This window comes from Onychomys torridus, chromosome 23 (assembly GCF_903995425.1).
Source record: "Onychomys torridus chromosome 23, mOncTor1.1, whole genome shotgun sequence".
Lineage (NCBI taxonomy): Eukaryota > Metazoa > Chordata > Mammalia > Rodentia > Cricetidae > Onychomys > Onychomys torridus.
Genome location: NC_050465.1, coordinates 38,414,968 through 38,428,169, shown reverse-complemented (window position 1 = coordinate 38,428,169; position 13,202 = coordinate 38,414,968).

The following is a 13,202-nucleotide window of genomic DNA, read 5'->3' as shown; positions in this document are numbered from 1 at the left end:
TTATATATGATTCAGATGACATTTAAAAGAGAGTTTCAGACTTAAAAGTGATATTGAGGTCAACAAAGAGTTGGAAGGTGCTAGATGCAGCCATAGTCTGAGTGTGAAATGTGCCCTGGAAACTGTGGCCAAACACCTGACTAGCAGTCGGTAGTCCTGTGTTTGGAGGTTGTAGTATCTCTAGAATGTGGGACCTACCTGGTGAAAGTTGGTTACTAAGGATTGAGACTTAAGGTTTTATAGGTGCCTCACTTCTTGTCTTCTCTCAGTTTCCTGATCTTCTCAGATGTAACAAGCAGCCTTATACTCTCACTGTCATAGTGGGAGTCCCTTCCATGCCATGAGCTACAAGAAGTCATTTCTTCTGAAAATGTCTTCTAGTCAGTTATGTAGTCAATAGCAATGAGAAAGTAAACAAGGAATGGTGGTAATTTGACATAGAAGCGCTTGTCATTTAGAGAGTGAGGGGCAGAACATTATGGGCTAAATGTTTGTGTCTTTTCAGTTTATATGCTGACAGTTTAGCTTTCAAAATAATGGCATTTGGAAGGCTTTTGGAGAGACAAGTCTTTTAGAAGGATTTTGTTCAGATGAACCCATTTTGGTACTCATGTCCTGAAGAGAAGGAGAAGCTTTCTGGGCCCTCCATACCTTTACTATGCATGGCTATGGCCCGAAGATAGCAGTCTGTACCCCAGGATGGGAGTTTTTGTTTGTTTGTTTTTGTTTTTTCTTTAATCACAGAACTGGATTGTCTGACACCTTGATCTTCACTACCCAGCTTCATAATCATAGGAAACAAATATGTGCTCAGACGTCTGCCTCCTCTGCAGTGTGGTGTCAGCCTGAACTACACTGCTTGATGCAGACCAACCCTCAGCATTTTGCCATTCAGGGGAATCTTTTTTTCAAACTCTTACTCCCTTAAACAAAACTGTGTTGGACAAGAATGGATATTTGGCTTTTGTGTCATCATTTGATTTTTTTAATTGATCAAAACTGATTTAAATGGAGTTGATAATATAGTCTGATTACACAACATAGTGATCCATTAAAATTTCAAGCGCTTCCCCGTTTATCACTCTCTTTTTATATATGATATATATATATATATGGAGACTCACATATATCTGCTTAAACTTACCACTGATTGCATCAAGGAGCTTATCTGTATCTACTTAGCTACAAATCAGCATTCTTGTCTGAGTAAATTTTCTTTGATGCATTTTATACCAGGCTCGCCTCTATCTTTTAAACTGCCTTATTTTGCCTGACAGTGTAACATTTGCAGTACAAAACATTTTCTATATTCATGGGGAATAGGAGGCAAAAATAAAAGGAGGCAGCCCCAAGAGCTGATGACTTTTTTTTTTTTTTTAAATAAATTATGGTATGCCTCCTTAGTGCTAAATTTGAGTTAAGATTCAAGGGTGTCTGATGTTGAAAATATTTCTTTTTTTTCAGGTTTCTTTACTTATTTCTTCATTTATTTTTATATTAGCTGTAAGATTCTCAATGAGTGAACTTTGTAGTGATCAATGTTGCTTCTTATTGTGCAAAGGTTTGACACCCAGACTGTAGATAAACCCTCATTTGCAAAATAGTAATGCCTGACTCTACCCAAGCCCAATGTATTTCAGATCTAAGGAAAAGACGAGGTCCAGATGGGCCAAGGCCATTTCCAGAGTTAGAGGAGAAAATATTTTTCAATGTAAATGGAAGGATAAGAAATGTAGTTTGTTCCTGAAGGGATTATACAGGTAATTAACAATATAAAAACGTCCATTCTTTCTAATTTTAGTGGCTGTGTACTTGAGGATAAGACAAACAACATTTGGTGGTTTATTGCTTATTAATTAGATTAACTTCTCTTGGTTAAAGAAATCTGGAACAGACCTGATTGTATTTCCAGAGTGCATGTCTTGGTGGTATCAGGGATGGCCAATAGGAGAGCAGCTTCACTGCAGTAGTTATTTTTCCCATCATTGTTACAAACACCTGAGAGAACAACTTAAGGGACAGAAGATTTATTCCAGCTTACAGTTTCAGGCCGTGGTTGTTTGTTTCCATGTACTTGGGCAGAATTTAATGGCAGTGTGAACTCTTTACACCATGACTGACAGGAAACAGAAAGAAAGCAACCCAGGAGCAAGTGCAACCTTCAAAGCCATGTCTTCAGTGACCTAGTTTTGCCAATGAGGTCCTGTCACCTAAAGTTTCCACCATGTCCCAAAAAGCCACCACCACCTTGGGATGAGCTTTGTGCATAGGAACCTGTGGGAATGTGATATTCAAGTTAGAAAATGTACCAAATGCACAGTTGTAGTTAAAGCTGTGCTCCAAAACATGTTCTAGTGGCACAGAGGTCTTGACCTCTCAATACAATTCTATCACATTTTACCATGGCTTTCTCCATAAATAGAAACCTCCAAAATTAAGCAAACAAACAAATAAGTAAATAAGCCCTCCATTGATCTACTCCATTTATTTTTAATAGAAGCAGCTTTTCTATTTTCATTATAGGATAATGAAGCCTTACTGAAAAGATCTGATGAAGGCAGAGCCAGAACACTAATTTCCTATTCTGAACTTCTGCTTAATTAATCCCTAAAACCTATCAATGATTCCATTGACAGCTGGCTTCTCTTGTGGATGCCAGGCAATTTGCCCTTTTGGGGTCCTTTTCTCAGCATTCAAGACAATGGTTAAATGGGTCTCAAAAGGCTTCTCTGTTGGGATCCAAGCATTTATGTTAGCAAGAATAAACAGAGAGTTAGTGAAATAAACAAAAAAGGCAATTGAGAAAAGAATTTCTAATATGTTAGTAAACTGTAGAGTACCGTTACCCATCCTTTCATAAGGGAAGTAAATCCACCCTGTGGCTAAAAGCCAAGAGTTGACTCTTAGGAAGTCCTTGGTGTGCTGAATTACATTTACTCAACAGGGAAAGGATTCAATATTCATCATCCATTTAGGGTTTTGGAATTGTGCATGTCTAAAAAGAGTCTTTACTTTTTATTTTTATGGTTGTTCTTCCCTGGTGGTGGTGGTGATTATGGTGATAATGACGGTGGTGATGGCAGTGGTGGTGATGGTGGTATTGCTGGTAGTTATGATGGTAGTGGTGGTTATGGTAATGGTGGTGATTACAGTGGTGGTGGTTGTGGTAGTAGTAATGTTATGATGATGATTAGCTATTTAGGTAACTCAATGCCTTTACAGGTACTGGCAGTGGTAAATGGATGTAAGAAATAGTGGTCATGTGCATTTAGAAATTAATCACAGTCTAAAAATATTTGAAAGGCAGCTCTACAGAAATCAAATAAAACTGTGTGCTCCAGAGATTAAAATCTATTTATACTGAAGGCTTCTACTGCTTTAAAGGATATTAGGATTCTAAACTAATATGTAGGAGACTCCTCAAGGAATATTACAGCAATTCGATGAACTAAAATGACTGTTTTATAAAGAAAGGAAACTATATGAAGGGTATTTATGGATGCAATCAAGCGTTAGAATTAGAAAATGCCAAACCATGGGCTTACTGCATAGTTTTTGTCCCACACTGGGTCGTCATAGAGGACAGGTGACAATGAGAAACAACTGTAACAACAACAAAGTCACAATACAGAGTAATTTTACTGAGAGCCTGGATTTAGTTCAGGAACCACATGCCTTTCACAATCGGTATGGCAGGAATCTTACAGGTTGTATGAATCTTAAAGGTACGTTAATAAAATCAAACCTGAGGCCAGTTTATTGGGGTGAATGCTGGAAGGTCAGAGAAGCAGAACAAGCCACAGCTACCTCCACCTCGCCAGTTCCTCAGGTTGATCCCTGTTTCCTCAGCTGGAAGCTTCTGAGTCCTCCTCCACATGAATCTCAGCTGAACTGTGTTTGCTCCCAAAGCCTAAACGCTTATCCAGCCAATGCTTAACTAACTAAATGCTTAACTCCTTAGTTCCTGATCCTCACGTCTTTACATACCTTTCTCTTTCTGCCCCCACTCCCTGGGATTAAGGTTGGGTTTCTGGGATTAAAGGCATGGGTCACCATGCTTAGCTGTTTCTAAAGTGGTTTTGAACTCCAGAGATCCACCTGGCTCTGGCTCCCAAGTGCCTGGGATTAAAGGCGTGTGCTACCACCACCCAACTTCTGTTATGGCTTGCTCTGACCCATTTTCTAGCCACCATTTTTGGCTTTGTTCTAGTGGCTGTCTGTTCTCTGACCCCAGATAAGTTTATTTCAGGGTACACACAATATTTCAGGCAACACAATACCCACCACACAGCAGCGACGCAGGTCTGCTCCATTGCTTAGCAGGATAAAGACTCCAGTTACTATGATGGTGACATGTATCCCAAGACTTCTTCCTGTAGCAGTGATTGAATTAAATGAATGTCTAAGCATTATTGTAAATTGTAAAAACCATATCAATACTACTTGTTTTTTTTTGTACAAAGGGGTGTTGTTGTTGTTTTTTTTTTTTAAAACAGGGTTTCTCTGTGTAGCCCCAATGAGATTTCCTCCTGAAGTTAGAATTATGTTTGTAGAGTTTGGAGTAAAGATGATTCTGGCTACAAAATGGCAAAGAACTTGGATGAATTAAATTTATATTCTAGTTATATTCTAATCTGAAAATTCTATACATGATGATAAGGGATGTTTAGCTGAAGAACTCTCTAAGCAAGGTATGGAAAGAAATCTGGGAACTTCCTAACTACTTATTAATAGGTAGTATATATAATAATATATACCTTTAAGAAAGCATGATTGAGCAAAAAAAGAGAATCAGAATGTAAAGTTTTAGAAAGCTCTCTGCCTGTTTGCATTACAAAATTTGAGAAGACTTCAGAAGAGATAGCACAGTGAGGTTGGCCATCTCAACTTGAGATCACATTGCATGACAAGAAACTGGCAGCTTAAAGCATGCTGAAATGTGGTCAGATGAAGGAAGGTTGTTGAATTATTAAGATTCTATAAGGCAGGGCTTTGAAACTGGCTGAGAACATGCACTTATTTCAAGAAAAGGAATGAATAATCCTACAGATGTTTCAGAGATCCATTCTCATGTCTCAGTTTCAAAAACCAAATGATATTAGAGTGGCAGTATTGTTACCATAACTGTGAATGGGAAGGTGAGATCACTCTACAGAAAAGCCTTATGGGTAGATCTATACCTGGTAAAGCAGCTGGAATGTAACATTGCTTGACAGAACTGCAGGAGCAAGACCACCATCCCAGTGACCTAAAAGGCAGCGTCACAGTCCGAAATGGTTCAGGAGGCAGGGCATCATACCAAGAGAGTGATTCATGAGTCACAGGCAAAAAGTGACTAACAGGCTAGGTTTACTTTGCTTGGAATTCACTTCCCATTTCTAGCTTGTGATTTCTCCCTTTGGAATGGGAATGCCTACCCATGCTTGTCCAACTCTTAGATTTTAAAAGTGTGACATTTGCTAAGTTTCACAGTTCACAGCTTGAGAAGTTTGGGTTTGGTGTGAATCATACCTTAATTCTTATATATGATTCAGATAACATTTAAAGAGAGTTTCAGACTTAAAAGTGATATTGAGGTCAACAAGAGTTGGAAGGGCTAGATGCAGCCATAGTCTGAGTGTGAAATGTGCCCTGGAAACTGTGGCCAAACACCTGACTAGCAGTCGGTAGTCCTGGTTGGAGTTTGTAGGTTGGTATCTCTAGATAGTGGACCTCACTGGTGAAAGTTGGTTACTAAGGATTGAGACTTAAGGTTTTATAGGTGCCTCACTTCTTGTCTTCTCTCAGTTTCCTGATCTTCTCAGATGTAACAAGCAGCCTTATACATCTCACTGTCATAGTGGGAGTCCTTCCATGCATGAGCTACAAGAAGTCATTTCTTCTGAAAATGTCTTCTAGTCAGTTATGTAGTCATAGCAATGAGAAAGTAAACAAGGAATGGTGGTAATTTGACATAGAAGCGCTTGTCATTTAGAGAGTGAGGGGCAGAACATTATGGGCTAAATGTTTGTGTCTTTTCAGTTATATGCTGACAGTTTAGCTTTCAAATAATGGCATTTGGAAGGCTTTGGAGAGACAAGTCTTTTAGAAGGATTTTGTTCAGATGAACCCATTTTGGTACTCATGTCCTGAAGAGAAGGAGAAGCTTTCTGGGCCCTCCATACCTTTACTATGCATGGCTATGGCCGAAGATAGCAGTCTGTACCCAGGATGGGAGTTTTTGTTTGTTTGTTTTTGTTTTTTCTTTAATCACAGAACTGGATTGTCTGACACCTTGATCTTCACTACCAGCTTCATAATCATAGGAAACAAATATGTGCTCAGACGTCTGCCTCCTCTGCAGTGTGGTGTCAGCCTGAACTACTGCTTGATGCAGACCAACCCTCAGCATTTTGCCATTCAGGGGAATCTTTTTTTCAAACTCTTACTCCCTTAAACAAAACTGTGTTGGACAAGAATGGATATTTGGCTTTTGTGTCATCATTTGATTTTTTTAATTGATCAAAACTGATTTAAATGGAGTTTGATAATATAGTCTGATTACACAACATAGTGATCCATTAAAATTTCAAGCGCTCCCCGTTTATCACTCTCTTTTTATATATGATATATATATATATATGGAGACTCACATATATCTGCTTAAACTTACCACTGATTGCATCAAGGAGCTTATCTGTATCTACTTGCTACAATCAGCATTCTTGTCTGAGTAAATTTTCTTTGATGCATTTTATACCAGGCTCGCCTCTATCTTTTAAACTGCCTTATTTTGCCTGACAGTGTAACATTTGCAGTACAAAACATTTTCTATATTCATGGGGAATAGGAGGCAAAAATAAAAGGAGGCAGCCCAAGAGCTGATGACTTTTTTTTTTTTTAAAATAAATTATGGTATGCCTCCTTAGTGCTAAATTTGAGTTAAGATTCAAGGGTGTCTGATGTTGAAAATATTTCTTTTTTTCAGGTTTCTTTACTTATTTCTTCATTTATTTTTATATTAGCTGTAAGATTCTCAATGAGTGAACTTTGTAGTGATCAATGTTGCTTCTTATTGTGCAAAGGTTTGACACCCAGACTGTAGATAAACCCTCATTTGCAAAATAGTAATGCCTGACTCTACCCAAGCCCAATGTATTTCAGATCTAAGGAAAAGACGAGGTCCAGATGGGCCAAGGCCATTTCAGAGTTAGAGGAGAAAAATATTTTTCAATGTAAATGGAAGGATAAGAAATGTAGTTTGTTCCTGAAGGGATATACAGGTAATTAACAATATAAAAACGTCCATTCTTTCTAATTTTAGTGGCTGTGTACTTGAGGATAAGACAAACAACATTTGGTGGTTTATTGCTTATTAATTAGATTAACTTCTCTTGGTTAAAGAAATCTGGAACAGACCTGATTGTATTTCCAGAGTGCATGTCTTGGTGGTATCAGGGATGGCCAATAGGAGAGCAGCTTCACTGCAGTAGTTATTTTTCCCATCATTGTTACAAGGGGCAGGGGGGACTTGCTCTCTTTCTCTCTCTCTCTCTCTCTCTCTCTCTCTCTCTCTCTCTCTCACTCGTGTCGGTTTAGGAAAGTGGACATGGCAATGGGATTAATAGCTGACTGTTAATCATCATAGTGCCATGATTATAAATATGCAAACATTCATCATAAAGTGTTCCATTTTCTTGCGTGTACTTAACATTTGCTGTATGGAGGTCAGAGGGCATCTGTTTGCAGATTATTTCTTTTCTGGAGATTGAACTTAGCTTGTCAGTCTTGGTAGCAGAAGTCTTTATCCTCTGAGCTCTTCCTTCACCCCAATATTGTTTAATTCTACCTTTTGTGAATGAGTGATCACTTATGTTTTAGTTTTGAGAGAAGGAGATGCTGAATACATTTATATTTGTTTCTTTGGAAGACTATTTTCTCTTGTGGGTTTCATATGGCATGTCCTTGATTATCATTACTACTTCTTGTATATTTAAAGTTCATGTCTTTGTTATTTAAGTAATGAAAGTCTTAACATGAAATAATCAGTGTTACTGTGAACCTTCTGTATAAGTCACAGCAAAAATAATTTTAATGATATAATCTTTTTAATTATAGAAAAAACTTTCAACCTTCAAATGATTATTTTACCATTATTTATTATTCTTAACTTAATATTCATGTTCCATATAAATTTTTTTTAAGTAAGTGGCCACAATCACAGTTGCTCAGTGACTACTGTGTATTTAGGAATATATAATGTGGTTTATAAGTTCATAATTTTATTTAGTTCTGATAGAAACTCTGGGACACAGTCCCAGTATAAAGGCACTGAAGCCTAGGGAAAGGAGAGAAACAGCTGTGTCGGGGTCACACACGGCTTGCAACTGAGTCTGGTTCCTTTGATGTATCTCTCAATCATGCTGTATCATCTCTTTCAGCTGTACCTTCCACAGGTTGCCCCCTTCCTCCTGCATTAGACTTTTGGAAACCCTGAGCAAAGAGCAAATAAGTTTGATTCTTATACATATCAAGTAGCAAGTCACTGAAGTAGTCTATAGAGTTGAGCAATTTTGTTATTGCTCTGTATTTTCTTCATGGGATGGTGGGTAGTCAATGGCTCAGATCTCTGCTTTCTTGGTTGGGAGCCCCCACTGCTCTGAATTTGATCCTGGCTTCTCATTGCCTCTTGGCTGAGCAATAGGGCAAAATATTAAGAGCTTTAGCTTTCAGCTCAGCCAAGAGGCAATGACTTTCCTTTACCTCTTCTTGGATTCCTACCCTGTCATTCCCTAAATGATAGGCCTTTAAGTCAACTCAATTTGTATGCCATAAGCAGAGATTTTCATATTTCCTTTCCTTTCTAATTCAAGAGTAGTAATGACCTTCAGACTGTCTTTCTCAAGATATACCAACTTTAGTGAGAATGCTAAAAGAACAAATATATCTTAACATTGATTTTTCTACTTTAATAGGTACATATTTTCATGTACAATTTAATAGTGCAACTTTTAATCAAAAGTGATAAAACACCTTTGATTAATTTAAGTATGAAGAAAGCTTACTAAAGAAGACCATGTTACTCTTAGAATTTCATAGAGGATTTGGTTCTCATGATGCTGTTAAAAGGCAGACAAAACCACAGTGATGAATTATTATAGAAAGCATCTTTTACTCATTTTATATCCATTTCACTAACACATTCTTGTATGGATGAAGCAACACACCCACATAATGTTAATTTGTTGATTGTCATTTTGAATCACACTTTTGCTTTGAATATTTAATCTTATCCTTACAACTTCAATATATTGTGTTTACCTTTTCATTAGTTGGTTAGGTTTTCTAGTATATCATGCACAGTATCTATAAATTCACCAGTGTTACTTTGCCACAATAGATAGTTTCTTTAATAATGCAAATAGGCTTAGTTTCCATTATGATCTGAAAGTCTTTGTGCTTACTGCATTCATATCTTGAAGCCCTAACCTCTAGCATAAAGGATTTATAGGTGAGACCTTTGTGAAATAATTAACTTTAGATAAGATCCTGAAGGCTAGGGCCTTTATGATGGTATTAGTGCCCTTACGGGGAAAAGACAGCAGATCTCTCCCATATCTTCTTTTTCTCTCTCTTTCCTTCCCTTATAACCTTTATCTTAGCCTTGGATCCTTCAGAATCATAAGGAGCAAATTCCTTTTATTGATGTCATACAATATCGTCAATTCTGTGGGGCAGACTGAGTTAAGACAGATTTTTGGTACTGACCTTCTTGTGCTGTTCTGTCAAATACCTAAAAATGTGAGAGCAGATTTGAGACTGGGTGCAAGACAGAAGCTTGAAATAAGTTTCAGATATATGCTAACAATGATTCATGATTGCTATGACAAGACTATTAAAGGTGATTTAGTTACAAGCCAGGATAAAAAGAAGAACACTGTAGAGGAATTTTCTTAGACAGACCAATAAGCAGATTGTTTACAGGAATATTATGGCAGTGGCTCTCCTCATGAGATTTCCTCCTGAAGTTAGAATTATGTTTGTAGAGTTTGGAGTAAAGATGATTCTGGCTACAAAATGGCAAAGAACTTGGATGAATTAAATTTATATTCTAGTTATATTCTAATCTGAAAATTCTATACATGATGATAAGGGATGTTTAGCTGAAGAACTCTCTAAGCAAGGTATGGAAAGAAAATCTGGGAACTTCCTAACTACTTATTAATAGGTAGTATATATAATAATATATACCTTTAAGAAAGCATGATTGAGCAAAAAAGAGAATCAGAATGTAAAGTTTTAGAAAGCTCTCTGCCTGTTTGCATTACAAAATTTGAGAAGACTTCAGAAGAGAATAGCACAGTGAGGTTGGCCATCTCAACTTGAGATCACATTGCATGACAAGAAACTGGCAGCTTAAAGCATGCTGAAATGTGGTCAGATGAAGGAAGGTTGTTGAATTATTAAGATTCTATAAGGCAGGGCTTTGAAACTGGCTGAGAACATGCACTTATTTCAAGAAAAGGAATGAATAATCCTACAGATGTTTCAGAGATCCATTCTCATGTCTCAGTTTCAATAAACCAAATGATATTAGAGTGGCAGTATTGTTACCAATAACTGTGAATGGGAAGGTGAGATCACTCTACAGAAAAGCCTTATGGGTAGATCTATACCTGGTAAAGCAGCTGGAATGTAACATTGCTTGACAGAACTGCAGGAGCAAGACCACCATCCCAGTGACCTAAAAGGCAGCGTCACAGTCCGAAATGGTTCAGGAGGCAGGGCATCATACCAAGAAGAGTGATTCATGAGTCACAGGCAAAAAGTGACTAACAGGCTAGGTTTACTTTGCTTGGAATTCACTTCCCATTTCTAGCTTGTGATTTCTCCCTTTGGAATGGGAATGCCTACCCCATGCTTGTCCAACTCTTAGATTTTAAAAGTGTGACATTTGCTAAGTTTCACAGTTCACAGCTTGAGAAGTTTTGGTTTGGTGTGAATCATACCTTAATTCTTATATATGATTCAGATGACATTTAAAAGAGAGTTTCAGACTTAAAAGTGATATTGAGGTCAACAAAGAGTTGGAAGGTGCTAGATGCAGCCATAGTCTGAGTGTGAAATGTGCCCTGGAAACTGTGGCCAAACACCTGACTAGCAGTCGGTAGTCCTGTGTTTGGAGGTTGTAGTATCTCTAGAATGTGGGACCTACCTGGTGAAAGTTGGTTACTAAGGATTGAGACTTAAGGTTTTATAGGTGCCTCACTTCTTGTCTTCTCTCAGTTTCCTGATCTTCTCAGATGTAACAAGCAGCCTTATACTCTCACTGTCATAGTGGGAGTCCCTTCCATGCCATGAGCTACAAGAAGTCATTTCTTCTGAAAATGTCTTCTAGTCAGTTATGTAGTCATAGCAATGAGAAAGTAAACAAGGAATGGTGGTAATTTGACATAGAAGCGCTTGTCATTTAGAGAGTGAGGGGCAGAACATTATGGGCTAAATGTTTGTGTCTTTTCAGTTTATATGCTGACAGTTTAGCTTTCAAAATAATGGCATTTGGAAGGCTTTTGGAGAGACAAGTCTTTTAGAAGGATTTTGTTCAGATGAACCCATTTTGGTACTCATGTCCTGAAGAGAAGGAGAAGCTTTCTGGGCCCTCCATACCTTTACTATGCATGGCTATGGCCCGAAGATAGCAGTCTGTACCCCAGGATGGGAGTTTTTGTTTGTTTGTTTTTGTTTTTTCTTTAATCACAGAACTGGATTGTCTGACACCTTGATCTTCACTACCCAGCTTCATAATCATAGGAAACAAATATGTGCTCAGACGTCTGCCTCCTCTGCAGTGTGGTGTCAGCCTGAACTACACTGCTTGATGCAGACCAACCCTCAGCATTTTGCCATTCAGGGGAATCTTTTTTTCAAACTCTTACTCCCTTAAACAAAACTGTGTTGGACAAGAATGGATATTTGGCTTTTGTGTCATCATTTGATTTTTTTAATTGATCAAAACTGATTTAAATGGAGTTGATAATATAGTCTGATTACACAACATAGTGATCCATTAAAATTTCAAGCGCTTCCCCGTTTATCACTCTCTTTTTATATATGATATATATATATATATGGAGACTCACATATATCTGCTTAAACTTACCACTGATTGCATCAAGGAGCTTATCTGTATCTACTTAGCTACAAAATCAGCATTCTTGTCTGAGTAAATTTTCTTTGATGCATTTTATACCAGGCTCGCCTCTATCTTTTAAACTGCCTTATTTTGCCTGACAGTGTAACATTTGCAGTACAAAACATTTTCTATATTCATGGGGAATAGGAGGCAAAAATAAAAGGAGGCAGCCCCAAGAGCTGATGACTTTTTTTTTTTTTTAAATAAATTATGGTATGCCTCCTTAGTGCTAAATTTGAGTTAAGATTCAAGGGTGTCTGATGTTGAAAATATTTCTTTTTTTCAGGTTTCTTTACTTATTTCTTCATTTATTTTTATATTAGCTGTAAGATTCTCAATGAGTGAACTTTGTAGTGATCAATGTTGCTTCTTATTGTGCAAAGGTTTGACACCCAGACTGTAGATAAACCCTCATTTGCAAAATAGTAATGCCTGACTCTACCCAAGCCCAATGTATTTCAGATCTAAGGAAAAGACGAGGTCCAGATGGGCCAAGGCCATTTCCAGAGTTAGAGGAGAAAATATTTTTCAATGTAAATGGAAGGATAAGAAATGTAGTTTGTTCCTGAAGGGATTATACAGGTAATTAACAATATAAAAACGTCCATTCTTTCTAATTTTAGTGGCTGTGTACTTGAGGATAAGACAAACAACATTTGGTGGTTTATTGCTTATTAATTAGATTAACTTCTCTTGGTTAAAGAAATCTGGAACAGACCTGATTGTATTTCCAGAGTGCATGTCTTGGTGGTATCAGGGATGGCCAATAGGAGAGCAGCTTCACTGCAGTAGTTATTTTTCCCATCATTGTTACAAACACCTGAGAGAACAACTTAAGGGACAGAAGATTTATTCCAGCTTACAGTTTCAGGCCGTGGTTGTTTGTTTCCATGTACTTGGGCAGAATTTAATGGCAGTGTGAACTCTTTACACCATGACTGACAGGAAACAGAAAGAAAGCAACCCAGGAGCAAGTGCAACCTTCAAAGCCATGTCTTCAGTGACCTAGTTTTGCCAATGAGGTCCTGTC